The sequence below is a fragment of the Diabrotica virgifera genome, chromosome 6 (genome assembly GCF_917563875.1).
Source record: "Diabrotica virgifera virgifera chromosome 6, PGI_DIABVI_V3a".
NCBI lineage: Eukaryota > Metazoa > Arthropoda > Insecta > Coleoptera > Chrysomelidae > Diabrotica > Diabrotica virgifera.
The window spans coordinates 44,210,726-44,223,434 of NC_065448.1; the positions used below are offsets into that span (position 1 = coordinate 44,210,726).

Consider the following 12,709-nt stretch of genomic DNA (forward strand, 5'->3'; position numbering starts at 1 on the left):
AAAATTGAAGATAATAAAAAATCGAAAAAAATCTTTACTTGAAAAACCTTTTAATATTAACTCAAAGTGAGTTATAGATAATTGAATGTATATTTTTTTCTGCGAGTACTCAAATCTCAGTAGTATTTAAGCTTAAATAACAGAAAAACGATGCATTTTAAAGCATGTACTTACTAAACATGTGTCAAAGTACTCAGAAATATCTATCAAATAATAATATATAATAGTCTCTCGTTTTATACCGCTGACGCGGTTTTGGGATTATAGCAGTTTAGTCTGCTATAGCTAGGGCCTACGGTATACAAGGAAGGTAACAGGGCCAGTACTACGCTTCAACCGCCCATTATTACCCCTGGTTTTATCCAAGGTAGGTACTCATTTTATTTGAGTCGGCTGAGTCGATCTGGGGCCTACAGACATTTTTAAAAATGTCTAGCTGTTCTCGCCGGCGCTGGGTTTTGAACCCCGGCCTACCAGCGTGCGAGTCAGATACCTACCGCCTGAGCTACGCCAGCCCATCATCTATCAAATGAGTTCGCGAAAAAGTTAATAGCATTATAATTTATGCTCCATAAAATTTTGTTTGTTTTTAGAATAACTCCGTTAATTTTTACGATATCAGATTCATCTAAAAACCATTTGAAAGGTAATTTCAAAGGCTATAAAATCGTATTAAAATCGTAATAAATTTAATCCTTTAAATCCCTTATTTTTTTAAATATAAAAGGTCAAAGAGTCCCGGTTATATGGTTCTTGCGGTAAAATGTAGGCTTTAGATGTTTATATCTCGGATATTTTTTATGCTACAAAAATAATAATAAAAAAATAAAATAATTGATGATTATATAACAATAAAACACTGAAAACGTTTGTTTTCTATACTTCCACAAAATTTATTATAACTATGTGACTACAGCTGTTTCGGCAGAGTGCCTTTCTCAAGTGATTTAGTTTAGATTACTATGGGTTTGCCTTTTTAAAAGTCTTTAACTGAAGAGGTTGAGGAGTGGGGAGCTGTTTGTCTCGAGTTGGTCATTCAGAATTATCTCTGTATTTTTCAATTTATTAATTTCCATAATAAAGATAGCTTAAGGCCTTTATTTTGAATATGCAGAATTTGAAACTGTTCATTAAAAAAATGATTATGATCTAGAAGGTGAAGTGCGTATGTAGAAGTGTCTGTTTTTCTATTGTTGAAAGCCTGTTTGTGTTCTGTTATCCGTTTGTCAAAGGTTCTGCCAGTTTGACCAATGTAAGTTTTCGGATAGTCACCACAAGTTAGTTTGTAAACACCACTTTGTAGTTGTTTTCTCTTTCGGCTCTTATTGTTCTTAATATATTTGCTTGAGTTGTTGTTATTTCTGAAAGCTGGTGTTATTCCTTTCTTTTTTATGTATCTGGCTATTTTTGTTGTTATCTTGCCAGTATATGTGATAGAGCAGAAGGTACTGGGTTCTTTCTGTGGTGGTGGATAGACTAATTTCAGGGCTTTCTTATGGAGTTTTTGGTTTAAAATTTTGTTGTTTGTTCGTTAAAGCCATTGTTTACTGCTATTTATTTAATGATGTTCAGTTCTATCTCGAAGTTATTTTTTGAAATAACTTTAATTCATGTAAGTGTTGAATAAGTACATTATATAAAAAGCTTAGTTTTCCCGTTATTTAAGCTTAAATATTTAGATTTGAGTACCCGCCGAAAAAAATTTACATTCAATTACCTATAACTCACTTTGAATTAATATTAAATAGTTTTTCGCGTACGGAATTTATTCGATTTTTTATTATCTTCAATTTTGGTAATGATAAGTTCTTTCTAAAAATTGATAGTTTTTGGGTTATTTATGAAAAACCGCTTTAAAACATGCACTTTTTTTCACCAAAAATTAAAATCTTTGATCTTTAATAAATCAAAAAGTATTGATTTATTTTAATAACTTTATATAACAAATTTTGCTTAGAATTTGTCCTTCTATCGATTTATTGGGTTATGTTTAATAAAATAATTTTCACCCCCGACAAGGGGTGGCATCCACCCTCAGGGTTAAAGCGCATGTTGGCACCCTGTCACTTTTATTTCTTAAGGTATCTTCTCACTACTGATCAATTTTCATGAAAATCGATGGAGATTCAACGAAATCGGAGGTGAAAACTTTCAGTTGCATTATGGAGTCACTGTAACAACAGTGTTTAAAGAGTTTAAACCCCCCCCCCAGAATTAAAAAAAAAATCTCTGATTTTTCGTTATTTGACAATTAAGAATACTTTAATAACGACAAGTTTTGAATGTCTTTATGGCACTCAAGTGTGTAAAAAGTGCCTTACCATTTTAAGAAGTTCGAATAATCGAATAGCAGGCGTTACCGAAGGAGGCTGTTTTGTCAGTCGGCAAGCCTACGACAGCCCCCCTGGGTCCGCCCTTGCTCAACTTTCACTTCCGCTAATGAGAATTGAATTGGTATTTAGTGTAAATCAATCTGAATCTTAAGCTTTCTTACATATGACGTTATGAGATGCAAACTGGCCTAAGCCCAAAATGCAACAAATTAGAAAAACAGTTTTGAAATATATATACAGTCGAACCCGGTTATTTGAATACCTGTTATAAGAATATCCCGGTTTAAGGAACATAAATTTGAGGTCCCGAAACGTTTCTACTAGCCATTAATGATCGGTTATTATAATATCCCGGATATAGGAATACTTTTGCTTGGCACGAAAGCTATTCCAATAAGTGGGTATGACTTATTTTCAAACTGGAATTATACTGTTAATGTTAGAGGTTATAATGTAATCTTTTGCACAACAATATAGAGTTCCGATAAATTTTTTTACTTAAATTACTTTGAATATGGTGTGACACTATATAAATATAAACACTTTGAGTATGGTGTGACACTAACAACGTGTCACACATATAGGCAATGAGCCGGTGAGACAACAAAAGCGGTCACAGGTACATAAGCATAGTTTAAAGTATCTTGGCTCAGAGACTCTTTATTTCTTATTTACACCCGTGCCCAACACGTTAAATTACTTAAGGGTGTAGGCACAAAATTTTGGCTACAATGCTAAATGCATTAATTTTTTTCGAATCCTGGGAAAACTAATAAATATTTTTGAAAAATTTAAATGCAGAATGAAAGATTACATTATTACCGAGGACCGAAATTCCCTTAGAATAAACAAAATGTTTTTTTTTTCAATAAAATATTTGAAATCGCAATAAATTTTCTCTTTTTTTTTACCCCTGTAACTTATTAAAATAAACATTATAGAAGTTTTCAGGAACTTTCGGCCCTCGGTAATAATGTAATCTTTCATACTGCATTTAAATTTTTCAAAAATACTTATTACACTGCGCGTCATAGAAAACGGGCACCCTAAAAAATAGGTCATTTTTGATGTCGCGTATCTCCGTAACTTGTTGTCCGATTTAAGTGATTTTTTGAATATGTTATAGCCGTATTCTTTGTCAATAACCCTGTAATAATATTTTTGCTAAACAAGTAAATTTTCATTGTATACTGGGTGTACGAATCAAACTGTGTTTTTTTCTCAAAGTTCGCAACACCCTGTGCAATATCCTAGCATTTATAAAATACTGAAATTAAAACCCAACCCTATAGCCTCAGGGTTTCTCAACATTCTCTTTTTTGATTTATTCGCTTATGTTGGATAATACAAAAGTTATGTACTTTAACAACTAGTCATGTTCTTCATCAGTATAGGTTGTTTGTAAATAAGTGCGACAAACTTTAAGGGGCAATTCTGCATGAAAAAATAATGACCGTTTGCTTTATAAACTTATGTCTGCGAATGCTTCGTTTACGAGATACGGGATATTGAATTTTGTTTTACAAACTGACTATTTATTTTATTGCCCTAAAACTGGTTGAGATATGCAAATGAAATTTGGTAGGTTCTAAGAGATAGTTATTGCGAATTTTTTGACTTGCAATCAAGAATCTTATATTCACTATTAGCGTGCATACGGGTAATATGACTGATCATATTACCCGTATGCACGCCAATGGTGAATATAAAATTCTTAATTGTATGTCAAAAAATGTGCAATAACTACGTCTTAAAACCCAGCAAATTTCATTTGCATATCTCAACCGGTTTTAAAGCAATAATTAGATCGTCAGTTTGTAAGAAAAAATTCAACATCTCGTATCTCGCAAACGAAGCATTTGCGAACATACGATTATAAAGAAAACTGTCATTATTTTTTAATTCAGAATTACCCCTTAAAGTTTGTCGCACTTGTTTAGAAACACCCTGTACTGAAAAAGAACATGGCTAATTGTTAAAGTACCTAACTTTTGTATTATCCAACATAAGCGAATGAATCAAAAAAGAGAATGTTGAGAAAACCTGTGGCTATAGTTGGGTTTTAATTTCAGTATTTTATAAATGCTAGGATATTCCACAGGGTGTTGCGAACTTTGAGAAAAAAAACACAGTTTGATTCGTACACCCGGTATACAATGAAAATTTACCTGTTTAGCAAAAATATTATTACAGGGATATTGACAAAGAATAAGGCTACAAGATATTCAAAAAATCACTTAAATCAGACAACAGGCTTAGGAGATACGCAACCTCAAAAATTACCCATTTTTTAGGGTGCCCGTTTTCTATGACGCGCAGTTTAGTTTTCTCAGGATTTGAAAAAATGCATTTAAATAGGATTAGACAAAGATTTTGCACCTATCCCCTTAAAAAAGGGATAACTTTAATGAAATAAACACGTTTTGGTAAAATTGTAGGTTACACACTTTGTATCTCATAGCGTCATTATTACCAAATAACAAAATAAAGTGAAGGCTGATAATGTGATTATATGAGATTAAGTCACATTTTCTTGATAAAAAAATGAGGGGTGATTAACTTAACTGGAGTTGAAAGCGTTAATGGCTTATCGCTGGTTGAAAGGTAAAAGGTTGTAAACCACAAATCAACTTTTTTCAGGAAGTAGAAAAAACATCTCATTTAAGTAATTCTTTGAGTAATTAACCTAATAATCTTTTCATTAATTTGTTGATCATTAATTCATTTATAAATTAACGAAAATAAATTGGGTTAATTCCTCATAAAATTACTTAAATGTGGCGTTTTTTCTACTTTCTACTGAAAAAAGTTGATTTGTGGGTTACAACCTTTTACCTTTCAACTGTCGATATATATTAATCATTGAGCCAGTCCTAATCAGATTATTGTGTAATTATTACGAAGTAGGACGTAAAATGGAGAATAGGAATAGCTCACAGTGCATTCAATATGCTAAGGAAAATGTGGTCTTCATGTCAGATGACAAGTAAAACCAAGACACAATTATTCAACAGCAACATGAAGACTGTGCCACTATATGGAGCCGAAACTTGGAAAGTGTCAAGAAAATGTTTTGGACAAATGCAGGTATTCATAAATAAATGTCTAAGTGAAGATTCTGAACATTTACTGGCCAAACCGAATATCAAACCAAGAGTTACGGACAGGAACTAACCAGGAACCTATATCTAAGCAAAAGGAAATGTAGTGTTGGATGGGGCACATACTAAGGAGACCTGACACAGATGTAGCGAGGCAAGCCCTAGAATACAAACCACATGAAAAGAGAAGACCTGTAGAAACGTGGAAAAGAAGTGTGGAGAAAGAAATTAATGCTACAGTACAACCTCGTTAATCCGGACCTCGTTCATCCAGATGTCTGGATTATCCAGATCAATTCGAAATGAAAAAATAAAAAAAATAATTTTGATAATTGTATGTATGTATGTACATCATGCGATTTCCCGGTCACTAATTTGTTGCCTTGAGTGATCGGACGGTCTAGGGACACGTTGGAAAGAGAATAATATATTTATTTATTTATTTATTTATTTATTTACGGCATCCATTTACAAGTTTTACACACAACAAGACTTTTACAATACTTTTTTGTAAATAAAAACTAATGCTCGCATAAATCATATAGGGTGTAAATATGTACAGTAAGTTATCATTTCACATGTAGTTTTATTAACCTTATTATATTTCCGGATTATCCGGATTTTCGATTTACTGGATAGCTTCCAGTCCCAGTTATTCCGGTTAAACGAGGTTGTACTGTATTGGGAAAACCTGGGCAGAAATAAAGATCAGTAGAAAGGATAGGATAGATTGGAGGCAGACAGTTGACGCCCTATGCTCCACATAGAGTGAAAGGGAATAAGTAAGTAAGGTAAGTGTTGTGAGACACTTACAAGAGTCTCTTTACAAAGAGACGTGACTATATGAACGTCTGCGTTTAAAATTTGTTTTCTAAAGTAATTTTATAAAAAGAATCCCAAGGCTAACTAGACTTGGTAAGGGCTTCTCTTGAATAATGTTCTCTATGTTTTTTAGTTTTAATATTGTTTTGTTTTCTTTAGGACAGGACATCTAGCAATACCACAGCAGAATAACACTCTTAGAAGAATTCTTATATTATAAGCTGTGGGAAGTAGAAATAGGGGTAGGCCAAAACTCAGATGGAAGGGTGGTGTAGATGAGGATGGTAGAAAATAGGCGCAGCAAACTGGCAACAGTTAGCTATGGATAGAACTGACTGGCATAATAGGCTCGGGAAGGTCTAGGCTCTTTTATAGGGCTGTAGCATCATTGATGATGATGGTCGTTTTCTTTCTACCTATTTAGTTCAATTTCAATACTCTCTTCTTTCATTTTGTCAATTGTCAGTTTCATTCTTTCAATTCTATATTTCCATGGCCAAATCCATTGGTGTATTACAGTTGTAAATAATGAAGGCAACTTTTATTTAATACAATAAATTCATGGAAAACTCTGCATTACCTTCCATTCTTGCTTTTATACGTACTAAATAATCAGTCCAAAGCTGGGCTTAACTTACCAAGAATTAATATTTTCGTTAAATTTTAATAACAAAAAATGATGGAAGCTGAAGCCTCTAATTTGAAAAAAAAAATCACAATACCTCCACTATTTACTTTAATTATTTCTCTTTTCTTTTTTCAATAATATATTTTCTGGTTCTACCCATAGGTTTAATATTATTAGATTTGTTGTTAGAATTAAGAATTATTTCAGTTCAGAATTTGTGTCGGCTTTAGTTTAAAATTGACATTTTATTGTGTTGACGTTGACATTCGACATATTCAACGACTTGTGAAAATAATCGACGACAGAGAGTTTAATATCGATATCATATCGATATTACAACATCGATGATTAAAGAGCAAGAAGTTAGCGCAATGGTTTTCGCTGTGTCTAGGTACACGCTAACGTGTACGCAAATAAAAAAGTTAGGTACACGTGAATTAAACTTCATCAAGCCAGTGACGTCATTATTTAGCGTACGCAGTGACTTTATACCTATTTTGGTACACGCTATTTTGATATGTTTAGTGTGTATTGTTTGTTTGAACTCCTAAAATTAATTATGCAGGGAAAGATTCAAGGAAGGCGCAGCATAGGTAGGAGAAAAATGTCCTGGCTGAAAAATCTCAGAGAATGGTTTGGATGCAGCTCAACTGAACTCTTTCGGGCTGTAGTGTCGAAAGTGAGAATAGCAATGATGATTGCCAACCTTCGTCGCGGAGATGGCACATAAAGAAGAAGAAGTTTGTTTGATAGAAAATATTTTTATTAAGGGAAGGGGAAGGGAAGCAAAACTATTCAGGTGTTACAAACTTAATTGTAATAAAACAATATGTACACTTCGCGTCATATAAAACTGGTACACTTTTTTTTCCCAATGTAAACCTGTGTTAAGACTGACAATTATTGTTCGTGAATCACTTCGTTGTTGCCATTAACAGATAACGGAATTGCACTAAATCTAAATACAAAAAAATAACGTTTAAAATGTATATTTATATTCATATATTTATTCATATATGTATTTAAATTCCATACTTGTTCACCGTAAAAGTTATTCATTTTGTATTAATTTCAAATTTAATTTTTAATTTTTCCAGTGTGTTTTATTTATTCTACACAACTTAATGCAGTTTTGTCCTACAATTTACGAGACACCAGTATATACCAATAACGTATGACGTAGATATATTAATATTATGTGACACATGACAGAAGCTCGAAACAAATGACTGTGAATGAAAAGCCCACATTAATCACTTATTTTGTATTTGCTATCTTTTTCTATAACAAACGTTTGTTATTTATTGAAAAAGACAGCAACTACAAAATAAGTGATTGCTGTGATCGTTCATGGGTATTCTTTCATTTTTCCGACTGTATATAAAAGTATACAGGGTGTCCCGGAAAATAGTGCGTTCCTTTAAGGTATGGAGAGAATACACAATTTGGAACAAAAAAGTCCTATACCATTTTTTTCTAAAGTTAACCGTTTCCAAAAAAAAGTTAACATTGTTTTCCATATACCTGTATTTTAATGTTTGGAAATTTTAATAAACTGGCAACATCGTACGCAATACGGAATAATAACAGATAATAAGAACTCGTTTGTGATTGTGATTAACAGTATTTAAAATAATCCAACCTAATAGTAGGTAATACTTATGTATTTATTATTTGTTTACTAAAATTATTCTCTTTTGAAATGTATTGAAATACCTATTGCATAATTTTAAACGAATTACACATTTTTTAACGTAAAAACACATCTTTTAACTGAACTAGTATTATGTATTTAGTAAGGTTTAAATGGGTTGAATGCTGAGTATAGTATTGCTGAAGGCTTTAACTGAATTACATAGTTTTAATAGTTTACAGTGGAATTTAAATACACCAGATAATGTCTCAGTAATTTGTTTACTTGTGAACTGAAATAACTAAGTTGTACTTACTTGAAAATAATTATTATATCGAATAGACGTTTCAAGTAACCTTTCACAAACACCATTCATAGGTAATAACAATAGGTAATACACTCACTATTCGAAAAAATTCTCGGCATTGACACTAAACAGTATTCTTTAAAACTATCTGTTTACTATCTATCTTCTATCTGTTTACATGGGACTGTCTATGCTTAAATTTGCGTACCGCACATAGTTGTCAGATTTAAATTTACATACCAAAATACATTTTAATTTTTTGGTCAAACAGTTGCATTTTTTGTTCTACATGGTGCCTTCTACCTATACCTTTAAGGAACGCACTATTTTCCGGGACACCCTGTATATTCAGGTTAGCAAAATAAATAGTAGTTCATGAAATATACAAAATACTGCTAAAATAATTTTTATAAGTAAGTTAATTATACCAAAAAATGAATGGGTTGCATGTGCGAGTCCATACTATTGTAGTAAAGAAATAAGAGACGTTCTCACAAACAATTTATTTTACAACTGACGACCGGTTTCGCTGTCTACAATATTCACAGCATCTTCAGGTCACGGTAAAAGTGGGTCTTCCCACTTCACTATAGTGAAGTGTAAGTGGGTATACAAGAAAAAGGTTGATAACTCAGGTAAAGTGAAATATCGTGCAAGACTGGTAGCAAAAGGTTACACTCAAAAATTTGGTGTTGATTATAATGAAACCTTTTCTCCAGTCATAAGGCATTCTACATTAAGACTTTTATTTGCTTTGTCAGCAAATTTGAATTTGGATATTTTTCATCTTGATGTTGCGACGGCTTTTTTAAATGGTGATTTAAAAGAAAAAGTTTTTATGACAGTACCTGAAGGTTTAGAAATTGAGAATAATAAAGTATTAAGGCTCAAGAAAGCCATATATGGTCATAACAGTCAGCTCGGTCTTGGTATGAAAAAGTTGATAATTTCTTAATTAATCTAGGTTATAAGAAATCTGATTATGAGCCATGTCTATACACAAAGATGAAAAATAATCTAAAAACCATTATCTCTGTTTATGTTGATGACTTTTTTATTTTTTCTAATGATTCAGATGAATCAGATAATTTAAAGTTGAAATTAAATGAATGTTTCAAAATTAAAGATTTGGGAGAAATTAAGAATTGTTTAGGTATGAGAGTAACTCATAATAAAGAGAATGGTGTTATAACTCTAGATCAAAAATCCTATATTGAACAGTTGTTGAAAAGGTTCAATATGGAGGATTCGAAAGAGGTTTCTACCCCAATGGAAATTGTTTAAATTTGAATAGAGACGATAATGCATCTGCTCAAGTGCCTTATCAGAATTTAATAGGTGGTCTTATGTATCTGTCAGTTTTGACAAGACCAGACATTTCATATCCTGTAAGTTATCTCAGTCAATTTAATAATTATCATTCAGAAACGCATTGGAAGCATGTAAAACGAATATTAAAATACTTAAAGGCTACAAAAGACTATGGTTTAACTTTTTCAAAAAATGATAATTATTTGAAAGGCTATGTAGATATTGTAGATGCAAGTTGGGGGAGTAATTCTCATGACAGAAAATCTTATACTGGCTTCTATTTTCAGTTTTCTGGTGGACCTATTGTCTGGGAAAGCAGAAAACAGAATAGTGTTTCTCTGTCAAGCACAGAAGCGGAATACATAGCAGTATCGGAAGCTGCTAAAGAGGGTTGACAGTTTTTAATTTTTGCTAAAAAAACCTCATCAAACCTAATTTAGTGTGAAAACAGTTGTTAATTCTTGTTAATTTTTTATTTATCGTTGATAAGAAGTCGAGGTCCGCTGGGATGAACAGCCTCGGCTTCTTTTCGCAGTGAATATCTGTTGTGAATTTTGTTGTGTTTGACATTTGATTTTTTGGAAGAAAACTTAAAAAAGACAAATCTGTGATTATCGTTCGAGGTGAACGGACGACTCATCCAAAGGGTAAGGGCCAAAACTATCTATATTTCCCTGTTAATTTCTAATTTGCATCGACTGGCATAGATTTTAAATTCGTCAATCTGCCGCATAAGATGGAGGAAGAAGTTCCTCCCGATCCTCCTCCACCACCTGACCCTCCTAATAAAATCAACCAACATGAATGTCAATCTCAACCTCCAATTATTCAGAAAAGTCTTAAAGGAAAAAAACAAATACTATTTTCGGAGACCGACATAGGTCCTTATGAAGTATTTGTCCAGGGTCAGGATAAAAATATTGGAGATTACCACGTGTTAAGTATAGCTAAATCTATTTCTGTTTTAAAAATTAAAGACATCACGAAAATCAGTAGAAAAGGTAAAAACAGGATAGGGGTATTATTTGCCACTAGAAAAGCAGCCAACGATTTCGTTGTGAGGAAAGATTGGGAAGCCCTAGGGTATGACGTGTTCATTCCATTTCATCAGATTTCTTGTAGGGGTATAGTAAGGGGAGTTAATAAAAGATTCACAGAGGAAGAAATAAAGGAGGCATCAGAAACCAACTTGGCTTTATGTAAGATATTAAGTGTAAAGCGAATGAACCGGAGAGTACAAGTGGATTCAAAGGTTGAATTTGTCTCCACGGGAACTATTAGCATAACTTTTTCAGGAAAAACTATTCCTAAAGAAATTTCCATATATCAACTACCAATGAGGGTCACACCATTCATCAGCCCTGTTCTTCAATGTGGAAATTGCTTACTTTATGGCCATTCTACGAACCAATGTAGAGGAAAAAAGAAATGTGCTAGATGCGGAACTTCTCATGAGGATTCTTCATCTAATACGTGTACAAAATATTGCATTTTCTGCAAATCTTCTGACCATGAATCAAATAGTCGTAATTGTAGAGAGAGAGTCAGACAAAAAGATATTAAGGATCTAATGTCCTTTTCTAATCTATCTTTCTATGAGGCAAGTCAGCAGGTTCCTAGGATCCATAATATTTCATCTTTAAACATAAACGATTTCCCCCCCTTACATAGCGATCAGAATAATTCTAATGGCATCTTACCACAAGAGAGGAGGTCTGCAGCCTCAGCTCAATATTCAAAACCTTTTAGTCAAGTCACTCAATCTCCACCAAAAAGAAGAAGACCTTCAATACAAGAAAATACAGGTTATGATAAAATCTCCCACCAAAGACTACTTATTAATCCATCAGGTAGAAGAATAAATGAGCCTTCGACTTCAAAATTCAATCCTGCTCACTCTGATTCTCAAATCACTAACTCACAATCTTTATCCCAACTTCATTTGGATTTCAATCAGGCCATGTCTATGCTGAACCAATCTCACAGGGAGCTCGTCATGACCTTCATTGGGGACTTAATAAACTCAAAATCATACTCCATTCCTTACAATATGGCAGATCTAAAGACTAGCATAAACAAAAGTGTATCACCTTTCAATACAAATGTAAACCAGGGTCGGAGGGGAATAGAGGATCTCGAGCCTGAGGATTCGAGATCTTTTGACTCCTTGGTCTAGCAAACATACTCTTTATAATGAATCCTAACACTCCGATAACTATTATTCAGTGGAATATACGTTCGTATAACACTAATTCTGACAATCTAAAAATCCTTATAAAAAACCTTAACCCAGATATAATCCTTATTAGCGAATCTTGGCTCTCAAACCAACATGTTATAAGATGTAGAGGGTATCAAATAATCAGAAAAGATCGAGAGGATGGCTATGGCGGATTAATTACTCTTATCAAAAATAATATTGATTATAGGGAAATTCAAATTGCCAATCCAGGCTTCAATCATGATGTCCAATTCCAACTCACATTTCTCCCTAACTTTAATTTGAATATTCTTAATATATACTGTCCACAAGACAACTCTATCTCCAAATCCAACTGGTTTTCCCTTGTTAAA

General features: G+C 32.9%; 1 protein-coding gene across 3 annotated transcripts in view; it reads right to left on the reverse strand.

Annotated features, from left to right (window-relative positions):
• LOC126885939 (uncharacterized) overlaps window positions 1-12,709 on the reverse strand; it is a 313,786-nt gene that overhangs the window by 128,361 nt on the left and 172,716 nt on the right. Inside the window, exon 1 of one of the 3 annotated variants that reach the window (XM_050652760.1) lies at window positions 6,979-7,133. The exons of 1 other annotated variant lie outside the window; for it this stretch is intronic. The gene's annotated coding sequence lies outside the window, so the exon portion shown is untranslated. Of the gene's footprint in view, window positions 1-6,894; window positions 7,134-12,709 lie in introns of those variants that run through there. One more of the 3 variants, XM_050652761.1, reaches the window with a different exon arrangement.